General features: G+C 36.2%; 1 protein-coding gene across 10 annotated transcripts in view; it reads left to right on the forward strand.

Moving 5' to 3' along the window:
* Nucleotides 1-19832, forward strand: part of SNTG1 (syntrophin gamma 1) — a 321662-nt gene that overhangs the window by 129804 nt on the left and 172026 nt on the right. Inside the window, exon 1 of one of the 10 annotated variants that reach the window (XM_038129571.1) lies at nucleotides 15481-15500. The exons of the other annotated variants lie outside the window; for them this stretch is intronic. The gene's annotated coding sequence lies outside the window, so the exon portion shown is untranslated. Of the gene's footprint in view, nucleotides 1-15480; nucleotides 15501-19832 lie in introns of those variants that run through there. 10 annotated transcript variants of the gene reach the window in all.

A 19832-nucleotide genomic window follows, 5' to 3' on the forward strand; every position in this document is an offset into this window, starting at 1 on the left:
GTTCAAAACTTCATTCTGTCCATATAAGCCAAGTTCAAGGGCACCTTGCTTAGCCTGAAATCTCCAAAATTGTCAATAAACATCATAATTTCTTTCTGCCATTGCAATATTTTAGGATTTGGAAATGACAGTAGATTTATATAATAAAGTCTGCTTTTTGTGAGTAAAACAAAAAGAGCTTTGCACAATACACGGTGGATTTTTCAGCTGCATCATAAAAACCTGTCTGTATAGGTAGTATTACCTGAACTATGGAGTCTACACCGGTTGCTGTTTTCTGAGAAATTCTGTCTAGCTCTGTCTTGCAAGCAGCTCTACTTGCTGGATCTGAAGAGGTCATGGGTATGAGCTCAGGGTGTTTGCTCATCGTGGTTAAAATAGGGATACCTGAACGTAAAACTTGAGCACTGAAATAACTGCCCAGAAAGAAGGTTTGGTGTTTTCCACCTGCTTCTGCTGGCAGAGTTTGGAATAAGCTGAAGATGTATTTTGGATCTCTTATTATAAAGTTAGATCTAAATGTTTTCATTCAAAACACAATTTAAGTTTGTATTGAAGAGGAAACTGAATCCAGTTCTGAACCCAGTAACCTATCTTTTTATTTTCCTCATTTTTGGAATAAAAATAATCAGACAACATAAGTGTACTAGAGGGACAGGAGTATGTCCATATGATATTTTTCATAAAGAGCCAGTTTAACAGTGTAAAATCGACTGGCATGAGCCTTAAGTCAGGGAACTCTATACCTCTTCTCATGATGCTGTGCTGCAAAGCCTAGTTATGTGCCCTCCTGTCTGTAGCTGGGTCATGTTTGCCTTAGATTATAGATTGTCTGCTATCCTTTGCTGGCAAATTGCTGACACAACCCCACAAACAGACGTAGCCTAAGATACAGTTTCCTTTCTGGGGTACTTAGGGACATTTTTTATAAGCGGACTTGGCAGTGCTGTGTTAATGATGACCTTAGAAGTCTTTTCCAGCCCAAATGATTTTATGATTCTCTGACTTTAATTGATGCTCATCATGAACTAATGGTTTTGTCTTAAAATGTTTCTCTAAAAATACACATGGTTTTCATCTCACTATTCCTGAGATTCAATTTCTGGAAAGAACGGGATATAGCGTATCAATACAAAAAAACATTTGTACCATTATCGAGAGCTATGCTCCATACATCTACACTGAAACTGTGACTGTAAATATTAGTGCTGCCTCACCAATGTCTAAACAATCCCGAGAGCTTTGAATAGAGAGAAACCAGAGAAAAAAGCACCTGTTGGACCAGGTAAACATCAGGACTATTTGTTCCACTATGGGATAATGTTTATCTGCAATTTACTTAGACATACTTGGTTATTTAGAGATTAATGGAGCTTCACTGTCAGCAGTCAGTTGTTCCTCTTTAACACTACTCTCTCCATCTCCACTTCAGAAAAAATAGATGAGCTGCTCGTTCTATCCACTTTATACTACAGGAAGACAATAAGCAGCTTCTTTTTCATATCCCCTAGAAATGCTGCTATCCCAGTCTTCTTCCTTTTTATATACTTTTGAATGCCTCCCTACAAGATTCTTAAGCAAATCTGCATAGGCTCCTTCTCTGTTATTGCTGCAATGAAAAAGGAAAAGGTTTGGCTTCTAAAGGTGAATTGATTTCTGTACATATAATAATTGATACTAATAGTACCACTAATAGTAATTATTGTTACTGTTATTAAATGATTCAGCTACATATCTAGAATATCTGTGCTAATCAGCTTGACAGAGGGAGAGAGTGTTCCTCCTTATTGTACTATACATGATGGGGTTTTTTTCTCTTTTCAAATGTATGGAAATTCCTAGTTATAAAGAAGGAGCCAAAGCTTCCCATTGCAACAAGAAGAGAAATCAGATGACCCTGAAAATGTACAGAAAATAATCTAGTCTACTTTGGTTGGACTGACTTATTCAGAATTAAGCCCTCTTAAATGTGTGCAAAGTGAAGACTGGTAGGATTTAGGTATATTGGGTTGTGTCCCCAAGGTCATACAAGTAGTGGGATTCAGACCTATCAGTATAAAGTGCCCTGTCATTTTCTGGAGAGTCAATATCAGAATTGCTTTACTTCAACCAAGAGTCATTTGAATGGGGGAACAATACTGAATGAAGCATATTTATATTAAAATGCTTGCAATTAAATTTGCTTTCAGACTAATGTTTTCCCTGAGGATATTTTCACCTCTAAGGGCAATAAAATCATAAGCTTAAGTATGACAGCTAGAAAATTACATAGAAGATAAGAAGATTCCTTGTAGAGGAGTCTGTGTTTTCAACTAATAAATCACACCTGTTTGCCTTTAGGTTGCTATCTAGATCTAGAAACTCAGAATTCACCATTCTTTTACCTGCAGCATTTTGTTCTTTATCTCTTGGTATGAATTTGCCTCATGTCATGGTAGTGTGCTCACCATTTTTTTTTTTCTGCTTTGCCTGCAAAAATTCTGTTCGTCCTAGAACTTCTGAACATGGAATCTCAGATCCAGGCAGCTGCTCAATAGGGTCATCCTGAAACAGTGCCAGATTCCTTTTCTTCTTTTTTTTCTTTTCTCAGTCCTGCTTTTGATTGTCTGAGCTGTACTTTAGAAAGGGAGATATTATGGAGAGTTGGTTGAGTTCAAAGAAGGAAGTCTGTGCATAAGTGGTAGAGTAGTAAAATAAATTGGCGGTCATCACAGTGGGAGACAGCAGATAATGCTTTCAAGGCCTTAGAGTGCTACTTGACAACAAAATAATGACTCATTAATGAAAAGCAAAACATGGTTTTAAATGTCACTGATTTTTTTTTTTTTTTTGTACTGTAAGGGTGTTCATCTATGTGAATACCCAAATCTTGTTGCAGAAGTTCTGGTAATACTGGATATTGGCATAGTATATGTAGGGCACATGTGTCCTTGTTTTTTGAAAGATATAAGGGAGACTGTTGGTCAGAGTCCTAGTTACAGTAAAAGTCCAATGGAGCCTGCATATCCAAATCACTTTGTCTGCTGTATTTTGTAAGCTCTCAGTAAAGAATATACACCTTTATTTCCTTACCTGTCAAGAAAATTTCTGTGCAGTTTCTTTTCTTTTGGGGAAACCTCATTGTCGTCTTCAACATCCTCATGAGGGGAAGTGGAGACAAGTACCAGTCTCTTTCCTCTCAGAAGCAGCCTGAAACTGCTTCAGGAAACGTTTAGGTTGGATATAAGGAAAAGTTTTTCACCCAGAGGGTGTTTGGTCACTGAAACAGTCCCAGAGAAGTGGTCACAGTACCAGCTTCTCTGAGTTTAAATGTGTTTGGACAATACTCTCAGGCACTCTCAGATTTGATTTATGGGGCTGTCCTGTGAAGGGCCAGGACTTGATGATCCTCGTAGATCCCTTCCAGCTCAGCTTATTATATGATTCTAATTGTGTATGAGTTATTGCATATGCTGGATAGAGAAATACTAGGGATTTTTATACATACTATGTTGAAAATGGTTCTAACTTTTCCATTTCCTTGAGTTTGTGAAACATGCCTGCTTCACAGAACTTTCCGACTTTATACTTCTTTCTTGTTTTACATCTCTCTATGCCCACCAGTACAGCAGTACAGGCTCAGATCAGATCATACTTCTGACTATTGATTTAGCTACAATTAGGACTAAAGAAACTTCCCCAACTTTTTACTCCTATGGAGTGGAGAGAAACAGCTTTCTGCTTCAGCAAATGCTTATACATATTTATTGACTAGATTCTTTGTGAATGTTATGATGAGCTCGCTTATCAGGGAAAATGACTTAAAGTAGTCTCAGATCTCAGCATCTGTGATTCCAATTAGGAATTTAATAAATGCTGAAGCCTTTTAAATCTTTCACCTATTCATAATGTAGCATGACAATAAACAGCAGGTGATAGTGGAAAAATTCAACAGGAATCTACTGTCTAGATTAATTTCTTTTTTTTTTATTAGATTGCAGAGCCTGCATCTGGGACCATGGCAGGTCTGACTTCAGAGAACCATTATTACTTCCATTGTGCCATAGCAGTTTTCATCCTTCACAGTCTGAGGTAGTGCAACTGCTTTTGAAGAATTTCCATGCTCAAGGGAGGGATAAATATTCTTTTATAGTTTCATGCCCCAATAGGACAGCCCGGTCTTCTTAAACAGTAGAATAAAAGTACAACATTGTTAGAGAGACACATTTACCAGTGTTTCATTTTACCTTCTTACAGAAAGAGAAACTAAGTGTTTTCGTGCTTTAAAGACTAAATATATCCTGGCTAAAATTCTTGGGAGATTTTTCAGGCCCCTTGCAACGTCTGAGGAGCTTCTCTGCATTTTGCAGATCTATCGCAACTCCTGAGGCCTGTTGTGTAGTGCTAGTTGAAGGACTGTTGAGTGTCAGGAAATTGCAGTGATTCCTGGGCTTGCTCTGCCCAATTATACTGTTAAAGGCAGCATGATGGACATTTCAAGGAGGCACAGCCTTGCAGAACAAGCAAATATCAGAAGTATATGCACAAGTGCTGCTGACCTTGAGGCTTCCAGATCATCCAGTTGCTGGAGGTATTATGTATATGACAGAGACACTGAATGTACTATACAAGAAAAAAAATGCAGAAAATGCTGAATTTATGTAATCCATCTGTTGCTTGGTGCATTTTCCTATGATTCTGTGTGAGGAAAGATGGCAATTTTTGACATTTAAATAAAAAAAAAACTTTTTTAGATAATTATTTACCATCTACAGTAATTGTTTCCTCTATAAAATATTTTTTGTCTTTTTTTTGGTCTATTTTGCTGTAGGATATGAACAGGAATGGGTTAATTTTTAAAAAAAATTATTTTTCCCAGTAGGTAGGAACTTACAGTTAGGTCGTTATGAAGATTATAAGTATTTTTAGTTTTTTATCTGAGTGTTTACTGTATTGTTTTCTTATGTGAGTAGGAAAATAAGTAGAAAATATTTTGATTTGAAATGTGCAAAAACCCATGAAATTTTCGTTACAAAAAATTTACATTTTTGTCAGTGACAGAAGAAGTGTACTTTGGATATGGCCTATGAGGACCGGGACTAATTTATAAATGTACAGATGGAGCCACACATCATGCTGCATTGCTCTTTAAACTTCTGCAGCATGGGTCCTGTCTTTTCAGTCTTTTTAAAGTCATCTGTAAGTTTTTCATTCTTATCTTGAGACTTGTTTCATTATAATATTAGATCCCAGAGAATTCTAGACTTCTATAGCTTTGAAGCACTTCATCCATTGTACTGGCCAAAGATATTATAATGCCTCACTTGATGCATATAAAAAACTCTCTTACAATGCCTATGATGCATCAGTGGATTTCTACACTCCAGTTTTCTCAATTAAAACATTGCCTTCAGAGTACAAGATTTTATGTACTTTTGATTTTTGTACTTTATGTACTTTGGCCAGTGATTATAGACTTTTTCTTACCGGACTTCTCCTAGTCATTTAGGAAAAAAATCATTTTTAACGGAGCAAATGTGTTATTTATCATTATATTTTTCTACAGATGCAATTTCCTGAGAAAAGCTCATGAGTGGAAATAATCCAGGCATGCTGGTTTTGAAGGTTAAATGTTTTCAGGGGAGACCATAATTAGAGATACCAGTTTCATAATTTTGTGGTTTGATTTATTTTCCCTTTGAGCATTTCAGTCTGTTCCAGGCTATTTAGACTTTCTGTCTAAATCAGTAAATTAGAGCTACTTATGATGGCTACTTATGATGGTAAATATGAATTGAGATTCCTGTATATGTTAAAAAAAAATGTGTCATCATCATCATCACCACTGATGAAATGCTGGTGATAAAACAAATAATTTGTACATTTGTCACATGAAGCAGGTTTTTTTCTGACATAATACACATTTTCCCTCTGGCGCTTTTTTTTTTTTTTACCATGATTGCCAGCTCCTCAGAAAAACTTCTGCAGCTCCAGTAATGGATTTTTTCCTGAATCACAGTAAGAATTATCTCTGCTGGAGTTCAGCCCTGATAAATTCTGTCAGCAAAATGTCTATGCCCTGTGAAAGTCCTGTTTCAAGGGTGAATTTTAGTCTTTTGGATAACATTTACATCTTCCAGCTAGCAAACTACTTGTACTTGATTACCCTTGTGCATCTGAATCATGGCACTGGTGGAAGCCTGCCAATTTTATGAAGAGTAAAGTTTTTGCTAAATGTACGTTTTATAATACCACTTAAGCGAAAGCTAGGAGGCAGAAGTTAAATAAAATAGTTTATAATTGAAAAAATAATTTAAAAAAAATTCCTACAAAGAGAGCAGTACCTTACAAATGTATTTAAGTCTTTCTTTTTGTAGTCATGTCCCCTTATTTATATGAATGAAACAGCAGAAATGTAAACATCACCATTTAGAAATCACACATAACAGTCATTCATCACTGCTCTGCACTTTCCTATTCTTTGTCACAATGGACACAAAATGGGCACAAATGGAACCAAAAATCATTGAATCCCTGCCAAGAAGAAATACAAAGCACATACTGAAGGTCTGATATTCAATACAAGCAATTTTATGTTTTCTTTAAAGAGATGGTCAGTAGCAACTTTCAATATTGTCCATAACACCAGTACTATTAAGTAACCTAAACAAATTAGTCCAAACTACCTGAATAGAAATTAAAGCTTGAATTTATCCTTTTCACACATCTGTGTGTTTGCTTATAGTAAATGAAACTTTTTTGAAACTGGTGTCTGGGCTGCACACAGTTTCAGTAACTTTGATGGCTTTAATATTAATGGAAGCATTAATATTTTTAATTGCTTTTCAAAATGTTCTGTACCTTACTAGTTCATATTTTTTCTGAATTTCTAGATAAAAGCAACACTTTGGAGCACAACTGATTTTTTTCTCTTGTGCAGTTCTGATTTAAATGTTAAATCTGCATGCACAACCTGTAAAGAGAGTGCATTAATATTTGACATGTAATTAATATACCCATAGACATATTTTTGTGAATACAATGCTGGATTTGGTTTTTGTTTCTGCAGATAAAAAGCATATAAGGTGAAGCTTACTTTACATGAAAATTAGCTTTTGAAAATGGTAATTTAGAAAAACGTGTCAGAATCAGCTGTGAGAAATCAACCTGTACAATCCATTCCTAGCGCAAGATCCGCTGTATTTAAAACAATCCTAGAATACTTTTATTTACTGGGTTCTTACAACAGAAGTTCATAGCTTCCCTAATTGATTTCTGTGAACTGCTCAATGGTTTCTACTCCTGGAAAATTCTTCCTTATGTGTAACTCAAGTCATTCTCACTATGAATTAGTTCCACATGTTTGTGTGTTTATATGTATTTGTGTGTGTGCATTTAAAAGTACTTGTCTGCTGCCTTTTCTATATTCTAGATAATATGGATTTAAATTCTCATGGTCTATAGGTTATAGTTTATGTGTTTGATCATTCTTATTGCCATCCCCTGAACCGTTTCCATCTGCTCCATGTTTGTTTCCTTGATGTATTGTACCCAAAACTACAAACAGTAGTCCACAGGAGGCTTTTGTAGTGCTTGAACAGATTGGATGGAACAAATGCTCCTTTATTGTAGTTATCTCAAGCCATCCTCCACTGGCAATGTGAGCTAGATAAACCTTATTTCAGCTGCTCCAAGAACCTTGTTTCTGAAATTAAAGTGAAAATTCTACTAGTAACTTGTGTTGGAGGACAGAATTACACTTCAGTTTCTGAAGTAAAGATAATCTGTACACAGTAACTAATATTACTGTCAGTAATATTCCATGTGTTGCATCACTCTGAAGGTCGCAACTTCAACACCCTGTACCTCACCCCAAACCTCCAACCCACAACACTGCAGGGACAGCTGTGTTTTTACAATACACTCTGTGTGTGTGTCTGTGCATGTCTGTATGTTCACAAAACACGCTAATCTGGCCAAGCTTGTTCTTCATACATTGTCACAAATTAGTAAGTGAATATACGAATGAGTAAGTGAAAAATACAGCGAGATTCTTTTGAAGGTAAGATGCAAAGTAGTGCAGCTCCTGACCTTTCCTGCTCTCTCAGGATCAGTGCACCATTGTGTTTGGTACTGTCCATTTACTGGGATATTGATACATGGAACAATAAGGGATATTTATTCTTCTTTCAGGGGATGGATGGCTTGATCACGTATGTGATTGTGTGAGTTGGAGTGCACCCTAACAAACTTTTAATGTGTAAAATGCATCTCCCTTTACCTTACAGTTTTCTTTCTTTTATGTGCTTTCTCATGTGGATAAATATACTCTACTGTAAGGGCAAACTTCTTTTTGGTAAATTCCTTTCATATTTCTCAAAAGAAAAATAATATAATTGAGAAATATACAAACTTGATGAGATTTTCAGTAAAGTCAAATTTAAGTCCAGCATTAGAATTTTGAGTCTGTGTTGCTCTGGTATTTTTGAATTTAGAAAGCCAGACCACTATGCTAAGCTGCAAAGATCCCCTCTGTTTGACATTTCAAGCTTATTGAAAAATCTAGATTTGTTTCATATATAGTTATATATATAAATGTATTCCAAAATAGGCACATGTAATCAGGGTAATGCAGATAGTGTTTTCAGCAAGTTTCTGAAACCTTTAAAAGCTTACCCCCGGGGGAAAAAAAAAAAAAAAGAGCTATGTTTTATGCTTTCTCTCACTTTCTGCAGAATATCTCATCTTCCATGTGTGTCTTTCAGGCACTCATTTAGCAGTTCTTACATGTTGTCAGATTGCTGTTCCTGTTTGATACTCCACTGATTTTGGTGGGACACAATTCAGACACAGTAGCCTATCAAATATTGATCAGTGCTGAGGGTGTTCTACCTCCCCATGGCAAGGACTACCTTAATAATGCATTAGACACAAGACAGAGGTATTACTGAAGTTGATCCTGTTGCACTGCATTTTCATTTAAAGAATAAAACTGTCATTTAAAATGTGTTTTCATATTCTCATGCTTTTTCTGTGTAATTTTTTTTACAGTGGGCAACCTGGTGTATATGTTCTGTTCTAAAGCTCAGAATTGCCATCCTCTGCTTGGTAGTGATTGTGTTAATATGTATTATGTGCAGTGGCAGAGAGCTGTGTTCAAGAACTGAAACACCTGTGGGTGTAGATAAGGCAAAACCAAAAAAAATTAATTTCATTTTTAGTTGAAAGCTTTAAAAGTTCCAGGGAATTGTATGAAAGTAAAAATTAATACTAGATTAATGCTAGTATTTCATAATTTATATCAAAAGCTGCTGATTTTATATAGTGCAAATCAGGTTTGGAGCACTTTGCAAAAACAAAGGGCTGACAGGAAATTAAATTCTGAATAAGAAATAAATATCAAGACTATTATGTTGGGGTTTTTATTCATTGAGGAAAACCCCAATGAATTCTGCTGATATTAGAATGGAGGGAATGGGATTGAACATCTCTCACTTGACTATTTTATGTCTGCTGAAAGGTTATTGTAATAAAAAAAAGTTGATGAACTTTTCATGTTTACAATGTTTTAGAGCTTTTGCCCTGGTTGAAGCTTTCTCCCTCAAAAGTGGTTGCAAAACTGTAATGTGATGAGGTGTCAGGTATTGCTCACATACTATGAAGTTTAGAAAATACTCTAGATATTCAATCATGAACTTATCCAGTGGAAAGTGGTGCTGACTGGGGAGCTCAGAAGGAAGGTCATAACCATCTTGTAAGTGGCAGGTGTGGTTGATTGTGCCTTACCTAATAATTTATTGAAGGAGGAAAAAAACAAAAACAACCCACACCTGAGGTGCAATCTGTTCCTTACTGAAAAAAAAAAAAAAAGAAAAAGAAATAAAGAGAAAAAGCCTTAAAGAGCTTTCGAAAAGGATACTTTGCAGAAAAAGTTGAGGAACTTGTAAATTTGGAAAGAATGTGGTTTCAGCTATGAAGAACCTTTCTGTAAACAAGAAATTATTTTATGGGTAGGATCAGAACATATACACTTTATGTATAAAATCATTAAGCAGCTGGTGTCATCAAAGTGCCTATACTGACCTAGAGAAAAGCTTTGAAAATAAGGTGAACAGGAGAGGTTCTTACACAATCAGATAAAGCAGATTATGGCCCAGAAGTGACAAGAAAAGATACTGCTTTGGTGCCTTTGGATGGTGATGTATGGTGAATGTAATTTGGGATAATCATCATAGGAGTGATGGAATGTGAGAAAATTACTCTTATTTTTTTTAAGACTTCTAGCATTTTCCCTATCAATCCCCCAGAGATTTCTTTTCTGTCTGCTATGATTGAGACCTTCTGATTACTTCTATACATTTCTCCCCTGATGGTTTTGTTACTTATTACTGAAGTAAAGAGAGTGACAATGATGCAAATATTACAAAAGTTTAAGAGAGTTAGTTCTAAAGTATTGTTTGCTCATCCAAAATTTACTTGAACTAACGTAACTGTTTGGCCTCCAAAACTGAAATGGAAAGTCAGGTAGAAATAAATTTTTTTTTTCATTATCATTAACATAAAAATATAGTTCAGACATGTCTGACAGATTTCCCTTGTTTTGGTCCCAAAATGAGGAGTATAGTACAGATTAGAAAACATAGTTTTTAATGGTCACTTGAACATTTTTTCAATTCACATTTATTTAAAAATAATGGGGATTATTTCCTTTTAATGAGTTCGGTTTGTATTAAATTTGGGACTGAAGTAGACTCTAAGAATTTCAAAACCAAGTAGAAATCATTCAGTCTCCAAAGAGAATCATATGTCAGCCTATTAATTAAAATAAACCCTTATAAATAACATTTTAGGGAAGTTGAATCATCATTAGTGGCCATAAAAATGCAAAATACTTTTTCTTTTCTTCACATGAGATAATTATTTTCAATTTCTTCATTTAATAATCCTAATTTCTGTATATTTAAAAATATTTATATTTTAAAGCATTTTGTTTTAATATTGTTACTATTCATCATTACATGAATCATAATGAATTACATTTTGTTTGAAAACCAGAACTGAGTCTTCCTTTCTTAGTCTTTCTTAGTCTTTCATAATGCTAAAGCATTTTGTTGGGCAGAGTTCTTTGGTGGATTGTAACAGGTGCCCAGTCAATGACTGTGATAAGAAGTGTCATGACTGCCAATTATTTTATTGAAGGAATTAGTTATATTTATATGCTTTCTGTGAAGGTAGATTCTGGTGCTAGTGGAATTTTGGTCACCCAGTGAAGGACAAATGCAGAAGGTTCTTCTCACAACAATGGTCCCGGTAACATGTTCTTACAGTACTGCTATAAGTGAAATTGTAGGCTTTAATGTCATGACTGTATAAAACACTGATCTGTCTTTACAGAACCAGAACTTCAGGTGTGGTTTCTTGGTGCTGTCAGTTGCTATGGCTTTAGAGATCCCAGTGTGTGAAATTGTAATTAGACTCAACACCTTCTTGTTAATCAAGAATAATCTGATAATAAACCTGAAGTCCTTAGTGTCCTTGAAAATAATGACAAAAATTTCTACTCAAGTCATCACAGGCAAAATCTTGTCTTCAAAACTCTGAACAAATAAAGTACAGTGATAATGCTTTTAAGTGATAGTAAAAATTCTTGGAATTGGTTAGAGTTGTGCAGAATTAATAAAAAGACAAAAGTGAAAAATAAAATACAGAGCAAGTTATTTAATTTCCACTTGTAAAATTGTGTAGGTTTTATCATATATATATATATATATATATATGTAAAATAGTTGGTTATAGATTTTTTTCTTCATTGTTTAAACTCATCTGATTTCATAAAATGGACAAAAATATGAAATGTAGTCATTACAAGAACAATATTCTTTCAAAACATTGAACAGCCTCTAATACTTAAGATATATCTTATCCTTTCCCTATTCAGAGTAAGTCTTATTCCTTTTAAAGATTTGAATATAAAAATAAATATCTGCCCGCTTCTTTGAAAATTAGCATTAGACATTGCAGTAGAAAACTTTAAAACAGGGCATGTTTTTCAGTACATTGCTATAAAGACAGAATGACTTTATTTTTCATATTTACTGCTGTGTTTGATACAAAACTTTAATATATAGCAAATATTTACAAAACAATATTCCACTGAGGTTTGGTTTTACTATGCTCAGTCATTATTTTCCCTTACCCACTGAAATTGGTCAGCATATTGTAGTTGCCTCATGTAAGTTTTCATTTGTGAAACCATTTTTCTTCATGTTGCTGATGCAAAGTTTTTGTAACAGCGGTCATAGAAGTCAATGTTTTCATAGAAACAACTTGTCATCCAGTCACTTGTGCAACAGTTGTTAGTGAAATCATTACATCTCAATAAGAAAGTCTCACCCCAATCGGTTGCTCAAAACTTAGTGTAAAAAGCTATTATCCATCACTCTAGGGTGACTAGGAGTCTGTGACTTGTGAGGAGAAGGGCAGTGTGCTTGTGTAAATTAATCTGAGTGAACATTTGTAGGGGAAATGGAATTATTATGCAGCATTTATATTATGCTGTTGCTGAAGGCATTGAGTCTTCTTCCAGAATTGTAGCCATAATTCCTGCTGCAGTAATATATTAAATTTTATGGCATTTATGATACACATAATGAAAAGGAGAACTATTAAAATTACGGTTTTGTAGCGAGCTGAATGATGTATAGAATAGCAAAAAAAGTGAATAAACTTTGTAATTGCTAGGTGCAATTTAAATACTATTCATTTGTTTTATTGAGTAAAGAAGGAGTAGCAAAGTGTTCGCAGTTCCTTATAGGCAGCATAAGGAAATTAGTTCCTTAAGAAAACTGTACAAAAATATGTTATGCATTGTGGCTGGGTCCTACAACTCCAAATTAACTGGATCCATCTACTCAGTCTTTCAGCTCATGCATGCTCCTTGTGCATCTGCCTAGGTAGGTGTCCTGGTTTAGGTCAAATTTGGGAGGAAGCCTCCAAAGGGGGCCCCTCCAGATAGCAAACCCACATGGCCCCTCCCCCCAACTGGTTTGGGAAGGATTCCATGGAGAGAAGTAGAAAGGACCTGTTTATTTAACAGGCAAAGCACCCCTCAGCACACAAAATGAGCAATACTGGATGACAACACTCTTTCACCGCTCTGAAAAGGATGACAAATTCAGAAAGTCTCTCCTGGGAGTGGTCGCTCTGTTGTCAGTCCCTCCGCCACTGGGGATGGCTGCTGCAGGCCACAAGGTGCAAACTCTGGGTGTTTCCCAGGTCCCAGTCCAGAGCAGTTTTGAGTGGTTACAAAAATGGAAAGGAGAAACAGTCCAGGGAAAAATTGGACTGCTTAGCTAAACTAACTAATGAGCAGAAGCAAAAGCAAGGGCAAAGCAGGAGCAAAGCAGAAGCAAGAGCAAAGCAAAAAGCCAACCAAAAAGCAAAAGCCGCACTATGTACTCCCCATCTCTGTGTCCCACCAGCCATGGGGGAGCAGGCTGATAATAAAACAAAAAAAACCTCCACTCTTCAGAGCCAGTCTTGAAGGCACAGAACATGATATCCAGCATAAACAGAACAACAACTGGGGATACAAGCATCACAATGTCACCCTAGGACAGTAGGGTTAATGTGTCATTCACTGCCAAGAGGAAAGGGGCAGCCTTGGTGGCACACACGAGCAGTGCCTTGGTGTGGCCCCCTCTGCCCCTCTTTGAAGACTTTCTTCCAGCCCCGTGACTGAGCATTCTCTGTATGAATTTGAGACTGTCACTAGGTGGCGATTGTTTGGGCTGCAGAGCTATGTTTCAAGCTTTGGATCTGCATTTTCCATGTGCTGATGAGTTAGAGAGCCAAAGGAGGGCCAGCACATCTGTGTCTTGTAACAATGATCTCATCCAAGGTTTTTATTGAAACCCAGCTGAATTAATACCTTTTCGTGGCTGAAAAGGTGGGCTGAACCTGACAGAAATCATGCTGTGTTTAATTTTCTTTACTGATCCCCTTTTATCTACAACAGGTGAAAGCAAATAGATTATTGCTAATCTTAAATGAGCTATTTGTCTGACAGTGGCAGAGCTGATGGCCTTTTGCCCTTGGTTAGACAACTGTGAGTTAACATTAGGACATTGAAAGGAGCAGCAAATTATCTATATTATCTGTTTCTGGTATGCATCAAGATGCATTGTTCATTCTAATGTTATTCAGTGCAGCTGTGTCCTGAGATACTTCTGCAGCAGCCATTTATGCCTTTTAGAGCTGGGATTTTGAAATTAAATGTTACATGCAGATAGGTGTTTCTGTTTAATGATTTGGAATCTATTTAGTGAAGGAAGAGAGAACAGAAAAAGGAGGATATTCTTTACTGCACATTAACTGGCATTAGAGCTCATAACTGACTGAACTCCATAGTAGCCACTACAAAAATGTTTTAAATAATAGAATTATTTCTGTATAAATTAAATTGTATATATTGGCTTTTTCTCTAATTTTTTCCCATAATTGTCTGTATTATCGAGAGAATGCTGAAGAAAACTCCATGATATCTCTTAATGACTTTTCCAAAAGACTTTTAATATACAGGGGCTGTATATATTTCATTCAATATTTGTACTATACCTATTTCTGCAGTTTTAGAGGCTGTGAATGGTCTTGCAGCACCTAATTTCTTTCTGGATTGGCAGGGTAAGATACAGTAAGTGGGTACCTGCTGAATGTGACTGACATCAATGGTTCTTTTCACCGAGGATCGAGAAGAGACAGTTAGACCTTGTACTACTTATTGCTGTAGAGCAAAAGTGTGGATCTCTCACACACTGACATGTTTAACATTTCAACGGTTCAGATCTTCTCCCAGGAATTCAAATTCTGCTTCAGCATGCTAGTCCTGACATGGTTTCATGAAATGTGAAAGGAGAGGCAGTAGAGAGAAAAAGAAGGAGTATTAGTCAATGTTTTAATTTAATGGCCCTCTGAATTTTAATCTCAAAGTAGGACACATTTCTGAGATCCTTTGTTCTATGTTTTGGAGCAGTGTCTCTGAATGGAACTACCTGGGGGATTGCAGAACACAGAATATAGTGGGGTTAAAGCATCACTGTGTTTCTGACTTAAAAAGCATGAGAACAATATCTCAAACCTGTTGCATTGTTTAAATCACAGTCAGATTTCTGCATGATTTGTCAGAGTAAGAGGTCAGCTGCTGAGAATTAGCTGCATTCTTTTCAAAAAAAATTGTAGAAAATGAAGAATTTGGAGAATTGCCTAAATCCAAATACCACTAATATATCTCAAGTGTGCATTAATTTAAGGAATTACATCATGTTAAAGAAAAAAAAAAAATCTATGCGCAATAGTTTCATCCTGGACACATTCTTTTCCATTATACAAAGTAGATTACAATGTATCACTTAAACTTTTGTCGATTTTCCTCCCTTTCTGTTGCAGAACTTTTCAGGATTTTACAGGAAAGTTTTCAAAATTCTTCCTACTTATATTTGGTCCAAGTTAACTTGCATCACTCTGTAAGTACATAAATTAAATATAGTCAATTTTTTTTTTCTTCAGGATTTGAGAAAGAGACTGGGGTGTTATTCCCGTGTAATTTTGTTTTCTGGTTTTGAACTACCTTTTGTTGGAACATGATTATTTTATCTGGAATATTAAGAGGAAGAAGAAAAAAAATGTGCAGGCAGATCTTTAGGAATACTAGTTTAAATGACCTACAAGTTTCCAAAAAATGATGAATATGATGCCTCATTTTTAGAATTTAGAAAGGAGAAAGCTATGGGACTTGAAGCTAGAGTCTTACAGCAAATTCTTTCAGTCCAAGTTTTTTAATATTTGTGTACATACACTAAAACATTTTTAATACTGTAATCTAAGAATGGATGCTGTTGAGCCTTACCAAGTATGCTGCATCCAGCTTTCTTACATAACTTTCAGATATAAATAGAAGGAAATTGAGTTTGTGAGGAACTCCAGCAGAAATTTAAATCGAAGCCTAATATAATTTGTAAAAAGATAAGGAGTGAGACATAAAAATTTAAAAATACTAATAAGGATAATAATGGAGTTGTGGAGATGGTAAGATGTCACAAGCAAAAGATTAGAAATGAAAATGATAAATGAGTGCAGATATTTTATGTATTTATTATTAATTATCAACTTCTTGGTATTCTTAGCTCTATTCAATTTAGTGAAATTCATGACTGCTTCCCCCAAGGAACTTAAAAGTCAAACGTCATATGAAAAATACAGTTCATTTTCACCTAACATAGAGATGAATTGCAACTTCATCGTGGTCCACATATATTGGGTGGAAAAAAAAATCAAATACTATGTTCAGTTTTTGTTCTTGTTGTGTAGGTTTGTTTTTTTTTGTTTTTTTTTTTAATGGCCTCTGCTGAAAATGGAAGCTAAGCAAAGGAGATCGTAAAGGAGATGCTCCATTGTAAACTTCACTGAAGTCCAAAGAAATTACAGTTTTGAAGTATGTGGTCTTCTACAAAAGACTGAAAATTCCTGCAGTCACTCCAGCCATAGAGGCTACTAAAGTATCTCTGACCTGGAATTCACCTTTTTATTTTTTTCTGTCATCTATATTCCTTAAAATAAATGGTAAAAGAGGACTGCAAAACAGCAACAGAAGAAAGGAAAGTATAAGGAGTAGTCTCTAGATAACCAATTTTTTAAAAGTTAAATTTTAGGTTTTGAAATAGAATTTTTTTTTATCATTGTCGTTCAGGACTAACTGAGTTATACTATGCAGATTTGTAAATATGAAAGTTTTCTCCTGAGACTTCTCAGTAATGTTTTTAATAGTGTATGTCAGGGGTTTTATTTGGTGATGTTCCAGTGGACTATTTCAGATTACCTGAATTTCAAAAGTTTCTTGTTATTTTACAAAAATGCCGTCTGATATGTTTATATTCTGCATTGGTAACATTGGTTTTTTTTATTTTATGTTCAAAAATGCAAATCAACTGTTACCATAAATTCAATAAGCCTTATTGAATCTGTTGATTCTGGAAGTTAGATAATCCCAAAATAATTCTAGCATCATCATTTTTTTTAGACTTGGGAAGAAGAAAATTCAACTTCAGTCTTAGTGGATGTCTAAGTCTTAGAAGCCTCGGTTTAGCAGAATAGCAGTTTTTCCCTAACTTTAAAAATGAGAATTTCTAAGTGGTAGCTTTGGAAGGAGGGAAGGGAGGAAGGGAGGAAGTGGCAGAAGGACGGAAGGAAGTGACGGAAGGAAAGAAGCAGCGGAAGGAAGTGGCAGAAGGAAGTGGCGGAAGGAAGGAAGTGGCGGAAGGAAGGAAGTGGCGGGTAGAAGGAAATGGCGGGCGAAAGGAAGTGATAGAAATGGCAGAAGTGGCAGAAGGAAGGGAGGAAGGAAGGGACCTTTGCTAAATTCTTGTCTTAAAAGCACCAGGAGCTATTTTACATTAAAAAAAGGTCTCAGAATAGAAGTTACTTCTTTTCCTCGTGTGTTTTTATTCAGCCACAACCTACCTGACTTATTGTTGTGCAGAAGTGGTGTTGGGTGAACACATCTGGGGGACACCGCAGCTGCTTCCCCAGGAAGTGAAGATAAATGTTCCAAAGCCATATCAGAGCAGGCTTCTAGATGGAGTGGTGGCAGATACTTACAGGCAATGAAGGTGATCTGATAAGCTGGGCAGTATAATGTGTTTTTCTGCAGTGGCTATTGCAAGGTTGGTATCTTGAAGTTTTACAGGTAACTGGTCTAGGGACAAAGGGATTCCTAAGGCAGCTGAATGTTGTCAAATATAAGAGACTGAAAAAAAAATCCCACAATGGTGGAACTCTGTCTGGAAATTTTAGCCTGTTTCTTGGACTTTGTAAGGATGGGATAGTTCTTTGGCCAAACATGGTACTCTCCTATGTACACAGATACTTTATTATTGTTATTATTATTATTATTATTATTATTATTATTATTATTATTATTATTATTATTGTTGTTGTTGTTGTTGTTGTTGTTGTTGTTGTTGTTGTTGTTGTAATGTTTTTACATTATTATTCATGCCCATACAGAATGATACCACAAAACCAGAGCACAGACATTGTTTTCATCCCACTTGAACTGGAGTATTATTTAGGTAAATGTAATCTGGTGACCTAAGAGAGCACATAAACTCTGTTTCATTTCTATTGAGGAAGGTCTGAAAATGCAAGCTTTATCTTCGTGCCCTGTTTTTGTGAAGGAGAGCCAAAAAGTTCATTGCATTGGCAAAGTTTAAACCATTTTTGAAGGGTTCACTGCTGTGCTAGGGTCCTGTACAAAAATCTTATACATAACACTACTCTCAAGCCTTGAGCAGGACTAGTCTGTTCACAAGTGGTAAAGAAGCACTTCCATTTATATATATGATAAATAATTTTTTGAAGAAGAAAAGTTCCTAGATGTTGTGTTTCTTTATTAATAGATGGGTTCAGTAGCAGGATGTAATAATTGTCAAACAGTATTCTAAATCCTTTGATAAACCCTTCAAATAAGAAGATGTTCATATGTGTGTTCATATGACCTCACTTTGCCATGACCAGTCAGGTGCATCAGGAATGGAGGGGGAAATCCAGAAAGGGAGCTGCCCAGCCCAGTAAATGGGCTAGTTAGAAGAAGTATGTGCTTTAGATCCCAGTTCATATGAATTTGGATTGCAAGGTTTATTCTTTTAAAAGAAATACAGATAGGCAGTTATTTATAGACTGTTCAGGGGGTTTTACCAAAGAATATTGAAGTTTGTTCAAAACTACAGAGACACTTCCCTTCCTCCTTCAGTTTTTTTGAGCTGAGCTTAAAATGATGGTCTATAAATGAAAAAGCTTGGATACTTGGTGTCGGAATCCAGAACATCCCTCTGGGTGTCCTGGATGGCCAGAGCCGCTGGCAGGGGGCTCTGAGACCCTGGCATGCAGCCAAAGACACACGTGGGGTTTTGATCTTAGCCCGTGGAGCAAATTACCAACTCTGTATGAAGAATTACAAGCCACACACACAAGTTAGATAGCATAGTAGAGATAATCACGAAGTGAAAGGAAGGATTTTTGAGTGCTGTACAGGGGGGTTTTAAGCCTTGTACGCAGGGGTCCAAGTTTTGTACATGGGGGTCAGGAGTTTTAAGATGGAGGGATTTGGGTGTGCCCTGTCCTCCTCCTCTCTCCTTCCTAGCCTCCATGTCTTTGGTGATGTTGGCACTCACAGATTGGTTTAGAGTAGAAAGTCACTATTCAATATAGATAGTAGGCATTGGGGGAAAGGTATAAACATGTAGTACGTAATATATGATATAAAAGATAGCACCAGCCCCCTGGGAGGGCAGAGTGCCTTTGTCTGAACTGCTGAACGGGCCACAGCAGTTCAGGAGAAGAATCTTTTAGATAACCAACAATAAACAACCTTGAGAACGGACAACAGAAGACTACTGAGTCTTTCTTTAAAGGCATGGGTTGGAGGAGAGACTTTTCCATCTTTTGGGGTCACCACAATCCGGGACGTGAAACCCCACATCTGGCGTCCCTGGGTGGGCAGAAGACCCGACAACTTGGCTTTTTCAGACTTTGTGAAGACCATTATCTCAGTTTCTGCAGGGATGGATATGATCAGGTTCATGACCCCGTCACATAGGTTTGTTTCTGAAAGTGGAGGAAACAGTGTTTTTCACTAAGTTTATGCACACTAACATCAAGAAGGTCACACATACTGTGTTCTCAAACATTATGCTGTGACTGTGGCAGCAGATTGTTTACCAGTTTGTTTTCCCCTAAGACAGTCTCTTTTAAAAATCAGAGGCATGAGTAGAAGACCATGAGACTGCATATCTTAAGGA

The sequence above is a fragment of the Motacilla alba genome, chromosome 2 (assembly GCF_015832195.1).
Source record: "Motacilla alba alba isolate MOTALB_02 chromosome 2, Motacilla_alba_V1.0_pri, whole genome shotgun sequence".
Lineage (NCBI taxonomy): Eukaryota > Metazoa > Chordata > Aves > Passeriformes > Motacillidae > Motacilla > Motacilla alba.